The 19,086-nt window shown below is 40.0% G+C and overlaps 1 long non-coding RNA gene and 1 pseudogene across 2 annotated transcripts in view; one reads left to right on the top strand and one right to left on the bottom strand.

The window, feature by feature from the left end:
* LOC103350149 (uncharacterized) overlaps positions 1 to 7,549 on the bottom strand; it is an 85,971-nt gene extending 78,422 nt beyond the window's left edge. The window contains exon 1 of one of the 2 annotated variants that reach the window (XR_007924029.2): positions 6,756 to 7,549. This is a non-coding gene — a long non-coding RNA (uncharacterized lncRNA). The remainder of the gene's footprint in view (positions 1 to 6,755) is intronic. The other variant, XR_007924030.2, reaches the window with a different exon arrangement.
* A 10,064-nt stretch (positions 7,550 to 17,613) lies between these two features.
* Positions 17,614 to 17,792, top strand: LOC127493769 (U2 spliceosomal RNA; annotated as a pseudogene).
* The last annotated feature ends 1,294 nt before the right edge of the window (positions 17,793 to 19,086 follow it).

The following is a 19,086-nucleotide window of genomic DNA, read 5'->3' as shown; positions in this document are numbered from 1 at the left end:
TTGGTGGGAACACAAACTAGTAAAATTATTATGGGAGACAGTATGGAGATTCCTAAGAAATCTGAAAATAGATCTAGAATATGACCCAGATATTCCACTCCTGGAATTTACTCAAAGGAGATGAAATCAGCATATGAAACTTATTTATACCCTCATATTTAAAGCAGCTCAATTCACAATAGCTAAGAGATGGAATCAATCCACATGTCCATCAAGTGATGACTGGATAAAGTTAGTGGTATATGCTACTCAGCCATAAAAAAGAATAAATCCTGTCTTTTGCAACAAAATGGATGCTACTAGAGACTATTATGCATAGTGAAACAATCCAGTTGCAAAAAGACAAATATCTTATGTTTTCTCTGATTTGTGGTAGTTAATATAGAATACAAGAAATGTACAAGACTGAAACTGATATCTTAAGATTTACTTATATTTAAAGCCCTTGTCTGTTTTCCTGTGTAACAGTAGACTTTCTAATTTTCACTTGTTGACCATTATAATTAGTGATTCATTAAAGCTGTGATTATAAAGTAAATTAAAATATGTTATTATAAAAATTAAAGAAAAAAAGGAATCAAGCAGGAGGGGAATGAGACAGGAAGCAGGGAAGTATGTTCAGCTTCTTAAAATTGTATCTGAAAGACATGAAATCTGTTCTCTTAATATTAGTAATTTTTTGAACAATTTTGACTGCTTAAAATCCAAACCTACATTTAAAAATACTGCTTTCAAAATTCCTTATACAACATTTTATAATTTAGCAACTGTTTAGAAGAAAGGGGTATCCTGTTTACAGACTAATGAAATACATTATTTCTGAGGGCCAGACAAAATCTTGCCCTTTGAATATTTTTTTGGAATTGTATGAAACTGATTCTTTCATTGTGTATTTGGCTAAGAAAAAAGAGCTGTGTTATGGTAGCAACACAAATTTTTATAGAAAGAACAATTAGTTTCATGGTTTATTATGAAAATGCAGTATAACTGGACATGACCAATTTAACTTCCAAAAGGGAATGTTTAAAGAGAAATGAAAAAAAAATGAGTATGATAAAACCCATCTTCTGATAATTATTTTGATTCCAACTGCTAGGCAGGAAGTCAGAAATGCAGCCTATGTGTGTGTGGAGACAGGCATGAAGACCAGCACCTACTGTGGATGCTCCAGAAGCCCAGCATCTTGCACTTCAAAGTCCTGTCCAGACCCTAATAACCTCCCAGGTGGTCCCAGCCCTTCCCCCAAGGAAAGCTCCCAGGAGAATTCTCTCTCCTCAGGACCAAAGGGGTTACCTGACCTGATAACATGGGGCAATAAAACCTTCTCAGATGCCCAAAAAGGGAAGCCCCACTACTCTGCCCAGGTACTAGCAAATCTAGGGAGGAATTTGCTAATTTTCACCCAACAAACCCTTCTGCCAGGACTCTCCATCCTTTATCCTGGAGGGGAGAGGGAAGTGGGTAAACAGACTTCCTTAAAAACCTAGGGAGTCCAAACAGACTGTGGGCTCAGCTCTCTGCCTCTCTGCCTCTCTGCCTCTCTGCTGAGCCGCCTACCTGGCCTGCCCACTCGTATTTTCTCCACTCAACCATGGTAACCTCACTCTCCCCGAGTCCCAGCGACTGGGCAGCCCTGTCCCCAATAAAGCCTTATCACTCCGCTCTGTCTCACACCTGAATTCTTTCTTGTGTGAAGACAAGAACCCCATGGCTTCCACGGCCTTCCCTCCAGTAACAATTTGATATATAGAGATTTAGTGTCCATACTGGAGAGTATATAAAGTAACATATTTGCTGATATTTTTCAGAGATTGTTTAAAGATAACCTACTTCTGGCAGACTTCCATATTCATAGTATTACCGGAGAAACAAACAGCCCTTGTCTTCGTGCAAAAAAGAATTCAAGTGTGAGACAGAGAGCAGTGGAAAGCAAAGTAGCAAGGTTTATTAGGGTAGGGACATCCACAAGAACGGATGGACACCTCTCCAGACAGAACCTGAGAGTGTGCAGTTCACATTTAGGTTGGGGTTTTCAAGGGGATGGGTCTTGCCTTCCCACCTTTTCTCTCCCCCTCTCCTTCTTCTCCTCCAGAACAAAGGACTTGGTGGATGTAAATACGAAAAATTCTTTCTGAGTTTTCTCCCTGAACTTGACAGACAGGTGAAGCCTGGTTGGCTTCGGCCAACGGGGCTTCTCTCTAGGTTGCCCACCTTAGAGGAAGGATGTTTATCAGGCCAAGTAGAAGGGGCACGACCCCCTGGAAGGTCATCAGGATTCAGGCAGGACTTTGAAGTACAGAAACTGGGCTGCACCTGGAACTAGGTAGAAGGGGCAGAACCCCCTGGAAGGTTAGTAGGATCTGGCCAGGACTTTGAAGTACAGATACTGAGATGTACCTGGAAGGTTATCATCAGGGTGACTTTGAAATGCGGATGCTGGACCACTGTAGATGTCAGTTCCTTAGGCCCTTGTCACACACACATAAGCTAATTTCTGACTTCCCACCTAACAATAGGAAGAATAAAGGAGTATGCTGAAAGTTTTCCGCCTTAAAAGCATTCTGAAAGGAGAAAGCTACGACTGCTAAACATCTATCACTAGGCATAACACTTTTTTTTTTTTTTAATTTGGCCAGCGCCACAGCTCACTAGGCTAATCCTCCGCCTGCGGCGCCCGCACCCCAGGTTCTAGTCCTGGTTGGGGTGCCGGATTCTGTCCCTGTTGCTCCTCTCCCATTCCAGCTCTCTGCTGTGGCCCGGGAAGGCAGTGGAGGATGGCCCAAGTGCTTGGGCCCTGCACCCGCATGGGAGACCAGGAGGAAGCACCTGGCTCCTGGCTTCAGATCGGCGCAGCGGCCATTTGGGGGGTGAAGCAACAGAAGGAAGACCTTTCTCTCTCTTTCTCCCTCTCTCTCACTGTCTAACTCTGCCTGTCAAAAAAAAAAAAAAAAGATTTATTTATTTATTTGAAAGTCAGAGTTACACAGAGAAAGGAGAAGCAAAGAGAGAGATATCTTCCATCTGCTGGTTCACTCCCCAATTGGCCGCAATGGCTGGAGCTGTGCCGATCTGAAGCTAAGAGCCAGGTGTTTCTTCCAGCTCTCCCACAGGTGCAGGGGTCCAAGGACTTGGGCCATCTTCTACCGCTTTCCCAGACCATAGCAGAAGCTGGGTAGAAAGTGGAGCAGCCGGGATTTGAACTGGTGCCATACTGGATGCCAGCACTTTAGGCAGCGGCTTTACCAGCTACGCCATAGTGCCCGCCCCACCTTTTTGTTTAAGAAATATTCTACAGTAACATTCTGATGATGTTGGGTAGTTGTGTTACTGGAGGAAGGCCGTGGAAGCCATGGGGTTCTTGCCTTCATGAAGAAAGAATTCAGGCGTGAGACAGTGCAAAGTGATAAGGTTTTGTTGGGGATAGGGCATCCGTCAGAATGGAAGGGCCAGAGAGAGTGCCCAGTCACTCAGACTGGGGGAGAGCGAGGTTACATGGTTGAGTGGAGTTGAAGTAGACAGGCTAAAACTGATTAGGTGTGTGAGCTGGAAGACCACGCCTTCGCCACACCCCTGTGTGACCTCACACCCTACCTGATACCCTCACCCCACCCCTGTGTGACATCATGCTCTACCTGACCATACCTGAGCGCCCACCTGCCCACAAGCCACTCCCCTGTGAAAAATATATAAAAGGCAAGGAGCGTCCAAAAGGCGCTCTGCCTCTGCTTTGCTGCCAGTGATAAGCGGTGGATAGCAGCTCAAAGCGCTTGCTGCACGTGGCTTCTGACTTGCTCTCTGCTTGGTGTGGACATTACTCTAGTTTCCAGATTTTCCCTTCTCTTTAAACTGAACTGAAGCCCTCACTTTCCTATGCACCTTTCACACTAAATAAAAGCCTAACATGTTCCATGCTGCCTCATTTATTGATGCCGGTATTTAGAATTCTTCTCTAAATATTAGGCAAGAACCCTCTCAGGCTTATTAATATTGAGGATTTATTAATAAGCATATGGTGATATCGTATGGCACCCCAAATTCTGGGGGCATTCCAGATGGCGCTTCTGGGGAACTTTAAGGGCCACATTCTTATATAGATTTTAGGGGGTCATTTCTGATATCAGAAAGAATACATCTGGGCAGGCCAGGCGAGCAGCTCAGCAGAGAGGCAGAGGACTGAGCCCACAGTCTGTTTGGACTCCCTGAGTTTTTAAGGGAGTCTGTTTACCCACCTCCCTCTCTTCTCCAGGGCAAAGGATGGAGAGTCCTGGCAGAAGGGTTTGTTGGGTGAAAAGTAGCAAATTCCTCCCTAAATTTGCTAGTACCCGGGCAGAGAAGTGGGGCTTCCCTTTTTGGGCATCTGAGAAGGTTTTATTGCCCCATGTTATCAGGTCAGGTAACCCCTTTGGTCCTGAGGAGAGAGAATTCTCCTGGGAGCTTTCCTTGGGGGAAGGGCTGGGACCACCTGGGAGGTTATCAGGGTCTGGGCAGGACTTTGAAGTGCAAGATGCTGGGCTTCTGGAGCATCCACAGTAGGTGCTGGTCTTCATGCCTGTCTCCACACACACATAGGCTGCATTTCTGACTTCCTGCCTAACAAAATCTATATGCAAACTGCCCTTGAAATAACAATAGCAACAACAACAACAAACATGGTGAGCAGTATTCTAATAAAGCTTTCAGTAAATTAACCTTTAGATAGAATAAGCCACCAAGTAACTGTTAACTCAGTTATAACGAAGTTGCTAATTTTATTTTGTTTATTCTCCCACTTTCTTTTTTTAGCTAAATTAAAGTCAGACATTATGTTATTTTACCTGTGATCAGTTAAGTATGCATCTTTAAAAGAGTCTTTTATTTTTCACATAGCTAATATGGAATGGTCATACTCTACATAATTAAAAATAATAATATCTCATCACTACTGTTGAGCTGTGGAAAAATATCATGTCTTCAGAAAAGCTGCTGGAATAACACAAAGAACACCTGCAAACCCTCCTTTCACTTAGATTTAACAATTGTTAAAATCTGGCCTTAGGTGCTCTTTCTCGCTCAGGTATGCTTTCTCTCTCTCTCTCTCTTTTCCCTTTTGAAATCATTAGAGAATTGTTTGCAGACATTGTACTTCATCCCTGAATACCTAAGCCTTTGTTTCCAAACAATCAGATACTTTTCTACATAACCACAACACAGTGATCACTCTTAGCATATTTAACATTAATATGATACAGTTGGCTAATATTCAGCTCATATTCAATGCCTTTCCACTGTCATGACATTTCCTCAGTCCAGGAGCCAATCAAAGATGATTCTGTGGAGGCAGGCATTTGGTGCAGGGGTAAAGGCAGTGGTTCGGATGGCTGTGTCCCATATTGAAATTCCTGGGTTTAAGTCCTGGCTCAGCTACCTATCCTGCTTCCTGCTAATGGAACTCAAGTGCCACCTACATCCCTACATCGGAGACCTGAATGGAGTTCATGGCTCCTGGCTTTGGCCTTGTCCAGCCTCACCCGTTGCAGGCATTTAGAAGGTGAACTGGTGGATGGAAGGTCTCTATCTTTCTCTCCCTACCCACCGCATTCCTCTGCATTTCCAATAAATAAATAAAATAAATTTTTTAATAAGCATACTTTGCATCCAGTCTGCGTTATTTGATAACACATTCCAAGTCTTTCATGTTACTGATATTTTAAAATACTAGAAATCAACTGTTTTCGCAAAAGGGTCTTCAGTTTGCACCTTTGCAATTTGTTCCCATGATTGAATTTTGGTTAATATTTTATTGTTTTGGCAGGAATGTTACATGGATGCAGCCCATCAAGAGATACATAATGTAAGTGAGAGAGCACTCCTACTTACTGATTCATTCCTCAAGTGCCCTCAACGGCCAGATCTCCCATTTGGGTAGTAGAGACCCAAATACTTGAGTAACTACTGCTCCTTCCCAGGGTTCTGTATTGGCAGAAGCTAGATCCAGGAATCAGAGCTGGGTTTCAGACTCAGGCCCTCCAATGTGGGATACAGGCATTTTAATAAGTGTGTTACATGCTCCCACCCATAAAAGTGGGGGATTCTGAGCAATCACTCCCTTTCTCCTATAAATGTCATATTTTTCAGTCAATGTGACATTGGAGAAATGGAGAGGAGTTTAAGAGCAGGGCAAAAAGAAGTTTCCAGATAAGTAGCAACATAACTACTAAAGTTGAATCATTTTCATACATGTGGATAAACTGTGTTTATTTAGATATATATCAGGGTCAACAGAACAATGCTTTTTTGATGACAAACCCTATCATCCAAACTTTATTTGTGTATCTGCAATGAAAGGCACACTCTCCTTTCTGGAAAAAAAAAAAATTCTCTATTGATGTATAGCTCTGTCTCAAATGCTACAAATTTTTTCTTCATGTTTTCCTAAAATCCATATTGCTATAAACTCCACGGTTAACTCCTACTGTCACCAACAGTGTAGGACGGGGACTGAAAAGGAAGGGGGGAGCACCGGAACACTGGCAGAGAACCTCAACTCCGGAGCTTCTTTCTCACAGCATGTCCCGGGAAAGCTGATTTGCAGCATGGCCCTCAGAGGGGTCCAGGGCACCACAGACAAGGAGCAGTTAAGCCACACGAAACCGAGGTGAGTCAGACCGCTGTGCCCTCTTCTGTGCTTTCCTCATTATAGTACTCAATTTTCTGCTCGGGGAAGAGTTTGCTGTCATTTTCCAAACATACAATGCAGGAAGATGTATGTTACTTACATGTATGAGCTGAAGGAGCCTCCCCCTCCTGCTTTGCCGCATCCTAGACACTCCCTTCTCAGAGAGGCAGTTTCCTCCGAACTATACCGCCCCGCTTTCTCCTTTACCTGTCACAAGTACACAGAGCTTTCCTCAGAGCAGTTCCCACTTGAGGCTGATTGACTGGGGGCACTGCAAGCGGATGCATGCTGTGTGTCGGGTGACGCTAGCTCTGCTCTTTGTGAAAACATAAAGTGCAGTTGCTCATCTATGTTATATCTTAATGTTAGCCGTCGCAAAGCACACCGGACACAGGAGTAAGGGAAAGGGTTTATTGGGGAACACCCTACAGACAGGAGTGAAGGGGCGGCCAAGGAAAAAGAGAGAAAGAGAATATAAGAGAGAAACAGAGAGGAGAGGAGCTAGCAAGGAGAGAAGAGAGAGAAGAAAAGAGGAGAGAGGAGAGCAGAGCCAAGAGACCAGAGGAGGAGGCTAGAGAGAGGAACCGAGAGAGAGCAGGAGAGAAGGGCCAAGAGAGAAGAGCCAAGAGAGCAAGTGTTCAGGAACAGGCCCTTTTAAAACTTTGCCTGAGGGCGGGCAGGGAAGCAGGAGCAGCGAATCCCATCAGGATGGGGGTGGAGCCTGGCTCAGGTAGCTGGGCCACGCGGCCACCTGGCTACAACTGCACCAGTTTCCTAACAATCTATGTAACAGTCTGAAAAAAATCCAAAAGCGTGATAGTAACTCCTCTCAATGCTCCAGACCTCACATCCTGAGCCTCTCTGAGAGGTCTGTTAAATTCATACACTTAAACGGGCCGGGCTGGGGCGCGATTGTATGAAGTTGGGTGTACTGAGAGGTAACAGAGAGAAAAGGGTCTGTGGCAAGAGGGAGAATACAAACCTTAAACATCAGGGTAGGCTGAGGCTCCTGTATGTGGTCATTGCCAAGTGGGAAATGCCAGCCTTGCTTGCCAGATTTTGGAATTCCTCCAGCAACTAGAATTCTAATTTGTAAGAGAAATCTCATGATTTCTAAATATTGGTATCCATTCTGAATTTCAACACACTGTGCAGTTCAGCACTGTGCCAGCCAAATAAAACAATTTTCTAGGGTTGGATTCTGCTTTTCAGCTGCCAATTGTGACTTCTGCTTTAATAAATCTAAAGTTGACAGACATTCTGACTCCTAGGTTTCTGCATTTGGAGGTACTATATTTTACTGTCACCTTCTTAAAATATTGATCCAACAGTTGAAATCAACCATATGATGCTACTAACATGCTAAGACCATCAGTTCATTAATTCAGTCTGTATTTTACTCTTTTTTTCTGCTACATTTTACTCCTTTTTGCTACTTTATTCTAATCTTACCTCATTTCAGGGTGGTCAACTGGATCATCAAAATCTTTTTCACATATTTTACTCTCAAGCCATGTAATTCCTCAGTAAAGGATTTTCTTCCCTTAATCTAATATTGTATCTATTTCTAAAATTTACTTGTCTATTATTTTTAAACTTCAGTAGAGCAATAGCTTGGTTTTCCTTACATGAATCTATCTACTTTTGAAAAATAAGAGTATGTGATATGTAAAATCTAACCTATTTAATTCTTCTGTGAATAACCTAAGGTAAAAAGGTTGGGTGGTCCTAGCGATATGACACAGATATTTGTGACAAGGGAAGAAGCAATGCTTTTCTGTTTCAGCTCCTTAAGGAAGTGAAATAAACAATTCTGTAAGATAGAAACACAGCGTTTAATTTTGTATTTGGCAACATAGACTGAATCTCAGTCTGCTTATCTGATATGTTATTGCAATATCCATTAAAAAGTCATTCTGCTCATGGCAACAAATATGCAAATGCTGCTTCTTTTACAAATGATAAAAATACTTTAATGCTTGTTATTGTCTCATTAGCTAGGATACCTAGCAGGTTTTTTGTGTGTGTGTGTGTGTTTTAAAAATCTGTTGCTAATTTAAATTACTGTCCCTTGGATACCAGTGAAAATTATGAAAACTTAGTGTTTTATTTTCTATGTGGTCATAAATAATCACTCTGTCTAAGATGTTCAATATAAATCAGGTTTTTAAGATGAAATAATGAAAAATAATATGCATTTAAATATCAAAACATGATTGGTACCAACACCAATTTCTATCAGAAACAACCATACACACAAAAAACAGAGTTCTACATTCTTATCTCATGTTGCAAGTTTAATTTCATTTCTTACTTTATTATTACATATTTGAACATGTGTATTATTGCAAAGTAAAATAATAGTATTATTTCACACTCTTCAGTTTTCCTTCCCTGTCTTCTATTAATCTGATTATGTGGAATAATGAGATGTGTGATAATGAAGTTGGATAAAAGAAATTTCACTTAAATTATTAAATTTTTAAGAACATATAGAGTTTTTCCTTTTTTAAGATTTATTTGTTAATATGAAAGTCAGAGTTGCAGAGACAGAGGGAGAGACACACACACAGAAATAAAGGGGGGATGGTCTTCCATCTGCTGGTTCACTCCCCAGACGGCTGTAACTGCCTGGACTGGGACAGGCTGAAAACAGGAGGTAGGAGCTTCCTTTGGTCTCTCAAGTGAGTGCAGGAGCCTAAAATACTTCGTCCATCCTCCACTGCTTTCCCAGGCGCCTTAGCAGGGAGCTAGATCTGAAGTGGAGCAGCCCAGACTTGAACTGGCACCCATATTGGAGCCCAGTACTGCAGGCAGAGGTTTAGCCTTCTATCTTCTACACCACAGTGCCTGCCCTCAAATTCTTAAATTTAAATTTTACTTTCATTTTTCAATCTATTGTCCTACATATGTAGAAACATAACCATAAAGGAAAACACATTACTCTGAAAGCAATATAATCATCAGCTTTAACTATATCTTTAACTATGTCCCTGAAGAAGAAAAATTCATAAACAAGTTGAGTGCTGTTTTGCTTTTGTACTTCTAAGTGATCTCCATTTTGCTAAAAATAATAATATGATTATGAAGATATTTCATGTAAATCTAAATTCTATGTCAATCAGAGACCGGGCTTAAAAAAGGAGACCAAGGGTCTTAAAATTATGTATATAATGTGGTAACTGATGTGGTATTTATTCATATATTTCATTATGTTAGCTAATAGAAAATTGCTCACAGAGTAATCATTATTAGCTTAGGACCAGAATTTAGTCTAAGTGTGTGCATTTACAAGTAAGTATATATTACTTCCCTAAGCTGTATTTACTGTCAGTACTTTTACCCAAATATACTTAAGTACTTTATTATGATTAGAAGTAAAGACTATTAAAAACATAATGAGATTAAATGTCAATTTCAGGCTAACAAGAAGATAAAATAGATTCGAAAATCTTGCTTTCTGAAGGTCAATTTTAAGATAAATACTTACGTAACATATTTCTTTTAAAAAAAAGAGAACTGATAAAAAAAAGAGAACTGATACTCCACTATTCAAATCAAAGAAATTTTTTTTTCTATAGAATTGTTTAATGATCTGGAGGAAGTATGAAGAAAAAATGATATTTTTTTAAAGATTTATTTGAAAGAGTTACAGCAAGAGGTAGAGACAGAGAGAGAGGTCTTCCATCCACTGGTTCACTCCCCAGATGGCCGCAATGGGCGGCACTGAGCTGAAGTCAGGAGTCTCTTCCGGGTCTCCCATGCGGGTACAGGGGCCCAAGGACTTGGGCCATCTTCTACTGCTTTCCCAGGCCTTAGCAGAGAGCTGGATCGGAAGAGGAGCATCCAGGACTCGAACTGGTGCCCATATGTGATGCCGACGCTTCAGGCCAAGGTTTTCACTTACTGTACCACAGTGTTGGCCCCTGTTGGTCTTTCTAACAAACACTTTGGGAAGTGTTGTTATGAAATAACTTCAAAATTCTTAAAACTTCAGTTCATTTCTGCCCAATCCCCTACTAAGAGAGAGAGAGACAGAGAGAGAGGGAGAGAGCCATAGAGAGAAAGTGAGAGTGCTACTATCTGCTAGCTCACTCCCCAAAATGCTTGTGATGTGCAGGGCTGGACCATACTGAAGCTGGAGACTAGAAACTCAATATCCAGGTCTATCATATGGGTGACAGGAACTCAGGCTCTTGAAACCTCACCACTACCTTCCAGGGTCTGCATTAGACATAAGCTTGAGTCAGGAGCCAGAGCTGGGCATCAAACCTAAGCTCTCTGATATGAGTCATGGGCATCCTAACTGCACCTTAACCACTAGGCCAAATGTCCATCTCCAGTTTACCTTCAGTTAGCAGCATTTGTATGAATTCTTATATTATCATAAGTTTCTAAGTATGATGACCTAGAACTTTAAAAACAGATTTGTACACTGCATGAGTTTACATGCAGATAGGGGAAAAACAAATGATACAGTATCCACCAAGTTCTCTAGATCTGATAATCAAGATGTGATCTATGGACTTTAGCTCATTTGTGAACTGTTTGTCATTAGTTCACAATAAGATGAGAATGAATCTGAATGTGGCCATTTAGAAATTTTTACAGCATGTAAGCATGATCAGTGGACCTGTCAAATCTAATCATAAAATAATTAGAAATAATTTAACGTGTTTTATATATATATATATCTGATTTTATATTTTCATTTCTTTTTAAAACGAATTTATAGTTATTGCGTTTCACAAATTACCGGTAGGCAATGGATTGAAATGAAAAGGAACAAAACTAGTATTTCTTCACCTTGGATAGTTTGAGAAGCAATGAGACATTCCAGCTACCTGGGGCCTTGATTAGTCTGTAATTCTCTAGGCAGAATCCACTATGGAAGCTCTAGGGGTGTCTACACTGAACTATTGAATGCTTGCCTTCAAGGATACCAATATTGTGGTGGAAATGCTGGCTATTGTTTAGTTCACTCTGTTATTCAGCTGTTCTTTACTGCAAGAAAATACCTGACACAGGTTGCTTATGAAGGAAACAGATTTATTTCAGCTCACAGCTTTTGAGGTTCAAGTCCAGGACTGTCTTGGGTCCACTGGTTTGGCCTCTAGTGATAGTATTATTGCTGGGAGAAATCCAAATCTATTAAGAACATCATATGGCAGGAGGGCTATATCTCTAGCCACTTATATTTCTTCATGGGTGTCACACCATAACAACCTAATCCAGCCTAATCACTTCCCAAAGGACCCCACTAAACACCATAATTGGATTAACATTTCATTGTATTATATTTATGACTTTAGGATCTAAATGCTTGTGTGAGGTCAGGAGCTAAACCACATTCAAACCATAGCATTCATTATTTACTCTCAGATTAACTCTGGTGGACTATTTTAGGGTGATGGTGGAAAGTACCAAGTAGAATTTGTAACCAGAATAATCTGAGTTAAAGCTGTCTGTGACTGATTGTTGAGTTTCAATTTTCTTTGTCTCTGTAATGTCTGTGGCATCCCCCTAGTAGGGTAGCTGTGAAGATCAAGGGTAGTAAGTTATGTGGAGAAGTCTTTGTCTTTCACCTTCATTTTGTCTCTGAACACAACATAAAGAGGTCAAAGGTTTCAAATGCATGACTAAAATTGGCTAAAATAATCCTGATCAACAGCTTTTACAAATGTGGGTTCATCTCTCAGGATAATCTTTTGGAAGAAGTCATGCATCTTGTTTTTATAAAATTTTTGAGCGCAAGTTGCCATGAACACACAATCAAAGGAAAGATATTCATCTGTAAGATTTTTTTTCTCTGCCTGCTGAGCCCTACTGGAAAGCTGGGACAGTGAACAAGGCGATAATATCATAAGCCATTATTATTATCTCATCAATGAAATCGTTTATAATGATGACGGGGCGAGCTGTGTGCTAATAGTGAAGTCATCCCATGTAATTTATAAAAGCTGCATATGGTGATATACCACTTCCCACTGTTTTACATCTATTTATAACTCAATTATCTGATACTGTTGTTAAGAAGGTTTCTTTCAGATTGAAGAGTACTGAGCTAAACTGATGGCAAAAAAAAAAAAAAAAAAAAAAAACAAACAAAACCCTGTAAAATTGTATTTAGCTTAATATGTTGTTTCTGTTTAGCCCAGTGCCCAACTCTTTGTGATTTCAACTAGTAGTTTATATTTGGTTTATAGATTAAATAAGGTATTTACTTTCATTTTTATATTTGCATGTAGAATTTTTTAAATCTGGTGCTATTAGTAACTTGAATGCATTATTAGCTCCAGCCAAGGGATAAATTAAGCTCATTTGAGAAGAACATTTCTTGTCTGTTTCAAAGATACTGTTTCTGAAATTATCGTTATGCTTGGTAATGGCCACAAAAGTGTTAATATCCTCAGGAATGCAACTCACTGTCTTCCTCAATGACTCACTGGAAACACAGGTGGCCATATGATTATTTTCAATTTCTATTCCTTGGGTTCTCTTTAGTTTGAGCACTATTTAAATGCTAAGATTCCTTTAACCTATTGCTGTGTGTGTGCACATACATGTTATTAGGTTTCATACTTTTAATAGTGTTTTTTTTTTTATTAAATTTATTTTATTTTTTTGACAGGCAGAGTGGACAGTGAGAGAGAGACAGAGAGAAAGGTCTTCCTTTGCCGTTGGTTCACCCTCCAATGGCCGCCACGGCTGGTGCACTGCAGCTGGCACACCTCGCTGATCCGATGGCAGGAGCCAGGTACTTATCCTGGTCTCCCATGGGGTGCAGGACCCAAGTACTTGGGCCATCCTCCACTGCCTTCCCGGGCCACAGCAGAGAGCTGGCCTGGAAGAGGGGCAACCGGGACATTATCCGGCGCCCCGACCGGGACTAGAACCCAGTGTGCCGGCGCTGCAAGGCGGAGGAATAGCCTAGTGAGCCGCGGCGCCGGCCAATAGTGGTTTAATGATAGTAACTTTGAGTTTCTTAATTAATTTTTTTTCTAATTTGTCCCTATTGTTATTTGTAATCCTATTTTTTTTTTTTTATTTTTGACAGGCAGAGTGGACAGTGAGAGAGAGAGACAGAGAGAAAGGTCTTCCTTTGCCGTTGGTTCACCCTCCAATGGCCGCCGCTGCAGCCGGCGCACCGCGCTGATCCGATGGCAGGAGCCAGGAGCCAGGTGCTTTTCCTGGTCTCCCATGGGGTGCAGGGCCCAAGCACCTGGGCCATCCTCCACTGCACTCCCTGGCCATAGCAGAGAGCTGGCCTGGAAGAGGGGCAACCGGAACAGAATCCAGCGCCCCGACCGGGACTAGAACCCGGTGTGCCAGCGCCGCAAGGTGGAGGATTAGCCTATTGAGCCACGGCGCCGGCCTGTAATCCTATTTTGATGGAAAACAATCAACAATACAGTGTTTGAATGACATGGGAATGCACCAGATAAATATTTCCTTGAGAAACAATGTGGCAGACTGAAAATGAATCAAACTAATCATTAGTGTCCTACATTCAGAGTGCTTGGAATATAATATATTGTGTTGGTTTGGTTGACTTAAAAACACAACCAACTTAGCTATAAAGATACAAACTTAAAGGAACTACAGTCTAAGCAGAAAAGATAAATGACTTAGTGGGTCATGATGTTATTAATGAGATCAGCTAAATAAAGACAAAATTGCCATCTTTTAAATTAGAGACATCTAACAATTTTGTGGTGTGGGAGTGTTTAATATATTAAGTAAATTACTTCCAAGACCTCCCTTATTTATGTAAATCCTCTCAGAGATAAAGATGTTTAATTAGGAATAGTGTCAGTGATTGGTACCCATTATCAAAATGAATTAATAAATAAGTCAATTAACAAATTTTTAAAAAGGTGAATTATTTATCTAAGCAATATCCTGCCAGAAGCAAAGGGATAGTCATAATTTGATAGAAGTAGAGAAGGTAAGCTTAAGCCCTGGCCAATTTTTTGGTCCATGTAGAAAGTTATGTCTAAATCACTTCTGTGGCACCCAGAGCCCAAGGAATGGCCCAGGTTTTCTTTATTGATCTTCATGTGGAGAAGATTCTCATGAAGGTTGTGGGTAGGATTGTGGTTAGTCTTCCCTCTGGGAAAGGCTTTGCCCCTAGTATAGAGATGCCAATGAAACCAGCACTCTCATGCGCTTCTTCTTGTGATTCAGGAATGCGTTCTGGACGCACATTTCTGCCCTAGAGAATCTGACAGAGTGGAGAAGGACTTCCATAACTGAGCTGAGCTTTCCCTCATCTTGTGCACAATTATCAGAGGCTATTCCAACTGGGGGGTGGGCACATTACTGCCACTTTCTCCCTGAACCACAGTGTTGCTTAAGATAATTTTTAAAAATTACTAATCTTTATGTTTTAGAGAATTTTTCAGCTGAGAGCAAAATGAAGCAGAATGCTCAAAGTGTCCCTGTCCCTTCCCCCTACTATCAATAACCTACACCACAGTGGTACTTTTGTTAGCTGTTAATGAATCTAGGGGCCGGCGCTGTGGCGTAGCAGGTAAAGCTGCCACCTGCAATGCTGGCATCCCATATGGGTGCTGATTTGAGTACCTGGCTGCTCCACTTCCGATCTCGCTCTCTGCTGTGGCCTGGGGAAGCAGTAGAAGATAGCCCAAGTCCTTGGTCCCCTGCACCCACGTGGGGGACCCAGAGGAAGCTCCTGGCTCCTGGCTTCCGATCAGCGTAGCTCTGGCAGTTGCGGCCAACTGGAGAATGAACCAGCGGATGGAAGATTTCTCTCTCTCTCTGCCTCTCCTTCTGTGTGACTCTGACTTTCAAGTAAATAAATAAATCTTAAAAAAAAAAAAAAACAGTTAATGAATCTTTGACACATTATTACAAAATGAACTCCATAATTTATTTTAAGGTTTAATCTTGGCATCATATATCCTATGGGTTTGGACTAATGCATTAGCATTTTTCTCTTACTATACTGAAATACTTGAGATAATTAGATAAAGAAATGAGATTGATTTAGATCACTCTGATGAGTAATTCATGGCAGATGACATAAGTACATGTGAGAGGAAGAGACAAAAATGCCAAACAGGAAGTCAGAAGCAATTCAGAGATGAGGCTCACTTTTTTAACAACTCACTCTAGAAAGAATCATCTTCATCCATTCTGTAGGCAGTGCCCTCAGCGACCTACGGACCTCCACTTCACTTCCCAGCACTATCAAACCAAGACCAGGTTTTCAACATGTGAACCTTTAGACAACACACTGAAACAAAATCCAACCTATGTATTATGATGTGTAACCACCATTACAGTATCAGGCAGAACAGTTTCAGTGCCCTAAAAATCCTCTGTGCTCTGCTTGTTCCTGTTTCCCTCATCCCTAACCTTTGGAAACCACTTTTTATTCTCTGCAGTTTTGCCTTTCTCTGAATGTCATATAATTGGAATCACACAGTGTATAGTCTTTTCATACTGGCTTCTTTCATTTGATAGCACGTTCCCTCTATATCTTTTTATGGATTGATAGCTCATTTCTTTTTAGTGCTGAATAATATTTCACTGTCCAAATGTACTGCAGTTTACTTATCCACTCACCGACTGAAGGGCATCTTGATTGCTTCCAAGTTTTGGCAATTAATAATAAAGATGTTATAAACACTAACACTCAGGTTTTTGTGGTTTCAAGTTATCTGGGTAAATACCAAGAAACTTGGTGGCTGGATTGTGTGAAAAGAGTCCATTTAGTTTTATAAGAAATTTCAAACTATCTTTCAAAGTTGCTGAACCATTATACATTTCCATCAACAATGAATGAGACTTCCTTTCATTCTACATCCTTGCCAGCATTTGATGCTGCCAGTGTTTGAGGTTTTGATTGTTCTAACAGGTGTGTTGTGGTATCTCAACTTTAATTTAGGCATAAGCCATTTTTAATAAGAGTCACATAAAAGGATACACACCTGCCAAAATTTTCCAGGTCTTAAAATGAAATGCTTATTTCAGTAAGAGTTACAGTGGTCCTCCTCCTCATATCCACAGTTTCACTTTTCACAATTTTAGTCACCTGTGGTTCAAAAATATTAAATAGAAAATTTCAAAAAAATGCATAATTTTTAAATTGTGTGTTGCGCTGAACACGATGATGAAATCTTATACCAGCCTGCTCCGTGCCACACAGGATGGGGGTCATCACTTTGTCCAGCATATTCACGTTGTACACACTCTCCATCTGTTACTCGTTCAGTAGCTATCTCTCACTTGATCCACTGGTTACCACATGTCTCTCTCAGTATTGCAGTGATAGGGTTTAAGCAGCCCTTACATGGTATTCTTATGATGCCTCACAAGGCTTACACATCATTCACCTCACTTCATGCCATCAGGTAAACAGTATCAGCCATATCGTCACAAGAAAAAAGGAGAGTACAGTATAGTATTTTGAGATTATTATGTTTTATTTTAAGTTGTTGTTAATATCTTACTGTGGCTAATTTATAAGTTCAACTCTATCAGAGGTGTGTATGTATTAAAAAAAACATACTACACATATGACTCCATATGATCCACAGTTTCAGACGTCCACTGAAGATCTTAGAAAGTAGCCCCTGTGGGTTAGGGTGATTATTGTGATTATTTTAAAGAACATAACTATATAGAGTTAAGACTGGAATCCTTACTGGAAGAAGAAAAAAAGACAAAAATTGTAAAGACTTTAATATTATCAACTTAATTCCCTTTCAAATGCTCTGTTCTAGAAAAAGAACCATTTAAAGCTTTCATTTATCTGGTTGTGGCCACTGTTTATCTAAAAGTATTTCCACAAAAAGGCACACAGACAATGACACTGCAGATAGGAAACACATAGAATGTTTGCAGCTAGGTGTTGTGGTAATACTTGTAGTCTATATTGGGCCATGTGTTATTTTTTTTAAAGGAAAATTGTGTCCTTATTGAAACAATGAATCGCTTCTCGGCCTTTTGGCTAAGATCAAGTGTGTGTTGAAACAATGATTTAGTGGTGGAATGTCACAAACGCTGATTAGCTAACCAGTCTATTTTTTAATGACAGCATGCAAAATATTGCTACGCAATTTGTATAGTTATTATTTAAAAAAAACTACACATGAAAAGTAAATCATGCAAAGTGTGCTACCGGTGTTTTCATTTTGTACTTCACATTCTTATTAAACAGATTTGTCAATGTGAGATCAAGATATCAGTACTGTGTGAAAGTACCCGATGGTAATTGAGATTTCTTACATGTTTTAAAAAACAAGATGGCCTCTGAATCAGGCAACCCATAGTTATTAATTGGCTAATCCTTTGACTAGAAGCAAAGTAAAGAAACTAACATTCTAGAGTAATTTTTTTCATTTGTGCAAAAGATTCAAGGTTTGGGGGTAAACAAAATGCAATTACTTTTTATAGCTATGAAATCATTTCAACAAGACCATTAAATTGCTTTCAGAATGTAACAGGTAAAGTTTATGCTAGCAACAGCTTGTTGTGTAATTATCACATGGGAGCATTTTTCCCAAACTCTAATTTCAGTAGATATTGGTTTAATTTATCAGAATTTTCCATTATTGTGTTTTCAGGTAAAGCATTAAGTTATTACTCAAACACAATGGTGTCTGAGATCTTATGTATTACAATCTGAATGAGCAGACAGAAACAGAATCATATCTCATTCTAGTCAAAATGACAGCAACATTTTTTTTCTATAATAGCATCCTAAGGGAGACCCAAACTGTTTTTCACTCTGCTCTCTATTTGTATAGTTAATTAATCCAAATGAAGCATTTATTAACTTTAATTTTTAAAGCCTGTTTAATTTTTTTGACATCTATTAGCATATTCCTAACTATGGAAACCCAGAGCTTCTCCTTCTTTTCTTTTATACGCCTTTTCTTCTCTCTCACTCCTCTCTCCTCTCCATTTCTCTCTGTTTCTATTGCCTATTTATCCATGTATCATCTACCTAGATATCAGGGACGATAGCAGAGAAGGAGTGAAGTAGAATGTTGTATTAATTTTCCATTCATGCTCTGTGAAGTGACTTACAAATGTAGCGCTTTGAAACAATGTAACTGTTTTTCTTACAGTTTTGGTGATGGGAAGTGCACACTCGGCTAAAACCAACATGTGAGCAGGTTTGCATTCCTTTCTGGAGGCTCTGACGATTAATCTGTTTTCTACAGTTTTTTAGATAGCATTAAAATGAGACCACAAAAAGGAATTATCACTCAATGTTGTGGATTTCATAGCATTTTAGATTTTGGATTTTCAGTGTAGGGATGCTCAATCTATAAAGTCTATGTATTCCAAAACTTTGAAATCTGAAACATTTTTGGTTCAAGCATTTTTGATTAGGGACTCTCAAACTGTACATTAATAATATTCTAAGATTATTACCAGACAAGAGTTAATAATAT

This window comes from Oryctolagus cuniculus, chromosome 7 (genome assembly GCF_964237555.1).
Source record: "Oryctolagus cuniculus chromosome 7, mOryCun1.1, whole genome shotgun sequence".
Lineage (NCBI taxonomy): Eukaryota > Metazoa > Chordata > Mammalia > Lagomorpha > Leporidae > Oryctolagus > Oryctolagus cuniculus.
This window is presented reverse-complemented; position numbering and strand designations above follow the sequence as displayed.